The following is a 6,310-nucleotide window of genomic DNA, read 5'->3' as shown; positions in this document are numbered from 1 at the left end:
AAAAACGTGAACATCACACAGATTAATATGTACCCCTAAGTCTCTCGAACGGAATACATGCACCAGTGAACCTACAACTACACGATTTATATTTTAAAAATAATTAAATTCACTTAGCATTCAAAACTTGCGAATTTTGAAAAAAAAATAAATAAACAAATTTGCTGATTAAATACGGACAACTGTTTAACTGAAGTAAAACGGGTTTTCCCCTTGCTATGGATGTCTGCCTAGTTCAGTTCAGCCACATTCCGCTACAGTTCGCCTTTATTATCAGTTCGAAATGGGGTGGTTCCATAATACTTGCAGTGTTCCACAATACCACCTTCTCCTCTACTGCTCCAATGAAATATTTGTAGCCATTGCTTTTTGGTGGGATCCGACGTATGCACCTCTCTGGCTTAGTGGAGAATAGTTCCCAGTTAACTTTTAAAAAGTTCCATCTCGGGTGAGGGGTAGATTTTATCAAAGGAATAGTGATGCCGATTTCAAGCAATACTGGCCTATGTTGGCTGTGTGGGAAGCCCTCAAGTACCCTCCTCATGATGGGCAGAGGGTGGCCTCTATCATCACAGCTCACAAAGCACAGATCTGGATTATAATCTCTTCTCCAGGCTGCTGATCTAAATGTACCTTTGTCTTTGGCATCGAATATCAATACTAGGTTGTTTATTTCTGCCCATTCAACGAGTCTCAAGCCACATTCATCACTAGTTGTATAATTCCACTCTTCACTGTGGCTGTTAAAGTCCCCTACATAGATGGAAGGATGTACAGTGGAGTGTAGAACAGTTTCTGGGTAGAACAGTTCAGGGTAGAACAAGCAAGACCAGGCGGCTTGTAGACATTTGTGATCGTCACATTGTTCACTTTCATTACGACCTTGTATGTTTTCTTGTATGGTATTGCGTATGGTATTTTTGATGGTATTGCGTACATATGTTGCGACACCATAAGAACTGTCATATGTTACGCCTATTGCAGTGAATCCGGGGATGTGGCATCTTTTCCGGAACTGGTCTTTATTTGGGACATGTGTCTCTTGGACGGCAACCACATCAACATCATTGTCCAACAGCAATTTTGACAGATATTCACACTTTGATTTGCTTATACCCTCTATGTCAATGGTTTTCAACTTTTTTGTTGATGTACCCCATTAGCCCATTAGTTGTTTCTCAAGTACCCCTTATATTTTTGTATGTAAATTTTATAATTACTGCGTTAGATGTATACAGCCCTTATAACCCTTATAACTGAATGCCATAAAAAAACTCTAACTATAACTNCTGATTAAATACGGACAACTGTTTAACTGAAGTAAAACGGGTTTTCCCCTTGCTATGGATGTCTGCCTAGTTCAGTTCAGCCACATTCCGCTACAGTTCGCCTTTATTATCAGTTCGAAATGGGGTGGTTCCATAATACTTGCAGTGTTCCACAATACCACCTTCTCCTCTACTGCTCCAATGAAATATTTGTAGCCATTGCTTTTTGGTGGGATCCGACGTATGCACCTCTCTGGCTTAGTGGAGAATAGTTCCCAGTTAACTTTTAAAAAGTTCCATCTCGGGTGAGGGGTAGATTTTATCAAAGGAATAGTGATGCCGATTTCAAGCAATACTGGCCTATGTTGGCTGTGTGGGAAGCCCTCAAGTACCCTCCTCATGATGGGCAGAGGGTGGCCTCTATCATCACAGCTCACAAAGCACAGATCTGGATTATAATCTCTTCTCCAGGCTGCTGATCTAAATGTACTTTTGTCTTTGGCATAGAATATCAATACTAGGTTGTTTATTTCTGCCCATTCAACGAGTCTCAAGCCACATTCATCACTAGTTGCATAATTCCACTCTTCACTGTGGCTGTTAAAGTCCCCTACATAGATGGAAAGATGTACTGTACAGTGGAGGGTAGAACAGTTTCTGGCCAAGCAAGACCAGGCGGCTTGTAGACATTTGTGATCGTCACATTGTTCACTTTCGTTACGACCTTGTATGTTTTCTTGTATTCCCTGTGATAGTAAGTTGACATTTTTGATGGTATTGCGTACATATGTTCAGGGCCATGCCGTGCTGTGATGCAGAGATGCGGCCGCATCAGGCGGCACCGTGAGGGGCGGCATAAAAAACATTTAAGGGGTAGAATTTCAAAGACTTACATCATACTTAGAAAATCTATCGCACGGCCCTGGTAAGATATACCAAATAATAACAATTATAGCCTATATAAGACTAATAATTTATATAAGGGCGGCAAAAAAACATATAAGGGGCGGCATTTCGAAGACTTGCATCATACTTAGAAAATCTACCGCACGGCCCTGCATATGTTGCGACACCATAAGAACTGTCATATGTTACTCCTATTGCAGTGAATCCGGGGATGTGGCATCTTTTCCGGAACTGGTCTTCATTTGGGACATGTGTCTCTTGGACGGCAACCACATCAACATCATTGTCCAACAGCAATTTTGACAGATATTCACACATTGATTTGCTTATAACCTCTATGTCAGTGATTCATAACTTTTTTTGTTGATGCATTAGCCCATTAGTTGTTTCTCAAGTACCCCTTATATTTTTGTATGTAAATTTTATAATTACTGCGTTAGATGTATACAGCCCTTATAACCCTTATAACTGAATGCCATAAAAAAACTCTAACTATAACTAAAAGTGAATTACTTATTTTACATAAATAATAATAAATTTAATCCGGTACATACATTTATTTATTATTATTTGATAAGTATATTATATAAAATCACAGAATACATGCATAAATTACATTTCCTAAAAATAAATAATTATAATTAACAATAAAGAAAATTTAAATTATTCCACAATAATTTCTAACAAAATTTAATGGGATATTTGTTGCGATAAATCTTCAGCAATTTTTTCAAAATTTGGTTCCCACGTTGTTAAATAGAGATTATAATTGTGTACTTACAATGTAAGGCTGTGAATTTATAACGTGCAGAACAATAAATAAATCTTTCAATTTTTGTAACAAACGTAATGTCTAAATTTGCTAAATATCAAGTAATGCGCGCATGCAGTGACACGCATTGCATGGTAGGGGTATGATCCAGGCCTCGTTATTCTTAATACCAGTAGTCAGTAAAAACATGAAAAGCCCCAATCATTTTGAGTAATAATTATAGAATAGAATAAAAAATTTTTTCTATTCTAAAATTAATGCTCGGTTAAACCGTAATTTTTCTAGACTACAGGTTCACTCGGCACTAACGGCGCAAATAGACGGGCAAATCAAGTGGATAAACAAATTGTTTGGACTATTAAAAGGGAAATCGGTGTTCATACTGGGATATTTTAAAGCAAGTTTTTGTCATATCTTGTTTCTTGTGTTAATAATTTACAGCAAATTGATTAACATACGTCATTTTATAATGAAAGTTAGATGTACCCTTTCGATTTACGCTTGTACCCCTAGGGGTACATGTACCCCCGTTGAGAACCATTGCTCTATGTTAAGCTGGCATATCTGCATGGTGGTTCCAAGTATACGGGAGTGTCGCCCTGAGCTCTTAAAAAAGCTTCCAGAAAAACTGTTTTTGAAAGTTTGCGGTGTCATGTATGAGTAGCCAGGAGATCTTTCAGATAGACTGGCTGCCAGAAGACTGTTGCTCGCTTAGCACCACCCAGGGGTCACGTGTGGGGTACTTTGTGGTTAAACCTACGGACGTGAGCAACACCAACCCCCAATCATATTATGATTTTGTCCCAGAAAAAAACAATCCTACTAATTTTTATATCGCCTCTATAACATAATCAGTGCTAGTGTTGCAACGAATAGTATATTCGGCCTCAGGCCGAATACCGAATATTCGGCCAAACTATTCGGCTTGATTATCGCACGTACGAAAATTGGCGCGCAAACCGCATTATGGCAAGGACCCCGCTCTGTATTGGCGCGCTGTCACTACGCTTCGTCAATCCCGTTAATTCTTGATAGTTGTAATGGACAGACAAGAGTGTCTTGACAGTATGTGATAAGTGATGATATCAAATGTCGATAACAATGAAATGACGTACAGTGTAAATAAAGGAAAAAGAACAGAGGAGGACCGCGAAGTGAAAATGTGAAAATAAATATGAAATTGAGTCGATATCATAATCGAACAAGTCGAGTCAGCTTATTGGGGCGAAATTCGTGGCCGTCAATGCTAAACAATTGTTGTCATAGACTTCGAAAAGCTAAACGCTTGTAATGAAAGTCACTTTGCGTGCACGGGCGAAAGACTGGGGCCGTTCGGGCTACCGAGCTGTCTCGAATCTGTGAAATCATAACTATGACTTATACCGACGTCCTCTCTTGTCTCTTTTCTCCGTTATCACCAGGCTATGAGTCACGTAATTGTATAGTGAGAAATCTACGATGGAAAAGTGACGAATCGAAAGTATCGTGCGCGCGTATTATGATATATATATATATAGGCACACGTGGACTAGAGCGATAGAGGAAAGAGAAAGGGAAGAGCAAAGACGAGCTCTTGAAAAGAAGGAAGGCTCGAACGAATAGGTATGTATGTGTGCTGATCTTTGTAATTATAAATTGTGAATACATGTGCCTAATATTATTTTCTTTTTTATTTTGTGCATGTTATAAGTTATAAATAAATATAAACAAACAACACTAACCCGATAACATTAAATCTAAATACCAAAATGATTAATTTACAGTACTATGTTTTTGTTATTTCTTATTCCTATTTTTAGGTATTCGGTATTCGGCCGAATAGTGATTAAATATTCGGTATTCGGCCGAATAGCAANATTAATGACAAAAAACTTAAGAAACTAATAAGTAGGTTTAAAATTGATAAATACAAATGTATTCTGACAGTTTATGAGTTAATTATGCTTTCTATTTGCAAAATTCCTCAACCTTAACACAAAATAAGAAAAAAAGTGAATTTTTAAGAAATTTGCGGGATTTCCCGGGATAAGAAAAATTTCCCGGGATATTTCCCGGGTTAAAAAACAACCGGGATCCTGGAATCCCGTTTGAGAAACCCTAATAATCACGCACTCTAGAGGAAAAAAAGGTATGACATCAAAATCACATGACAATTGCAGCCAATTACCGCGCCGAATCATTCTTACTTTTTAAGCGCACGTGTTTCCAATACGCTATTTATAAAATTATTATACAGTAAAGTTGGCAGCTGTAAAGTTTTAGAAGTTTTACATTTAAGAAAATTTATTATTAATACAAATAAATTATTTTAAATTAAATTAGATACTACGAAATATTTCATGTTCGTTTTGAAAATAACCAATACAAGCAGACGACATAAAAAATTGGTTTCACGTGATTAAGAGAGGGACATTCAATTAAGGATAAACATGCATGAGACGTGTTTAATGTATATCAACAGTATTATGCCCTTTGTCACGATGTTCATTATTAGAACTATTTTGACGTCATTTTAAATCGGATTTTGGCCGGTTTAGGTAGGTTTATCCAGCTTAAACGAATCATTTTGTAAAATTTATAATATTTTATAATTGAGATATGGAAAAATGATAATGAGATGTTCGTTTTAAATTTTCTGATCGAATTCATTTTATTTCGGACGTATCTAGCAAAATTTTGTATTTCTCTCTACGTAGAAATACTTTACCAAATCATATTTTAAGTATGATTTACCTACATGCAAAGCTTCATTATGATTTGATACTATTAAGCCATACAAGTAAGGCTTAATAACATCAAAAACCTAAAATTACAGCCATCAAGTAATGATACAAAACAGTACTAAACTTTCTACATTCAAATTATTTACATATTTAATTTATTCAACGGTGTTTTATTTTAATAAGAGAAATAAATCATAGTTATCTCCATTTTAAAGATGAAGAAATATTTGTTGTTTTGTATTGATTTTATTTACAAGTTAACTGAACTGTTTCAGAAAAATTTAGTGATTTAAAAATGTGATTGTGAATGTTCATAAATATAAACATCTTAACAACACCTGATACATTGCAATAACACAGTTGCCTTATATCGTTGGGCTTTAATTTGGTAATAATAATTATAAATTAATTAATTATTATTACCAAACTACAGCCCGATGATATACGGCAATTGAAGGAATGTTCGTAAGCTTAGCAATGAAACTTTCTAGCCGTTATATAGCCCGATAGCATATGGTAGTAGTTGGCTTTAGTAATGAAACTTTCTGAATAAATGACTGGTTTAAGATTTTCAAACTTGTTTAAACTCATTTAAATTTTGATTTTTAAGTTGAAATTATTGATATTTTCAGAGTTGCATT

The sequence above is a fragment of the Centruroides sculpturatus genome, unplaced genomic scaffold, assembly GCF_000671375.1.
Source record: "Centruroides sculpturatus isolate CEXI.00-Female unplaced genomic scaffold, Cexi_2.0 scaffold9, whole genome shotgun sequence".
Taxonomy (NCBI): Eukaryota; Metazoa; Arthropoda; class Arachnida; order Scorpiones; family Buthidae; genus Centruroides; species Centruroides sculpturatus.
Note: the sequence above shows the minus strand (reverse complement) of the source record.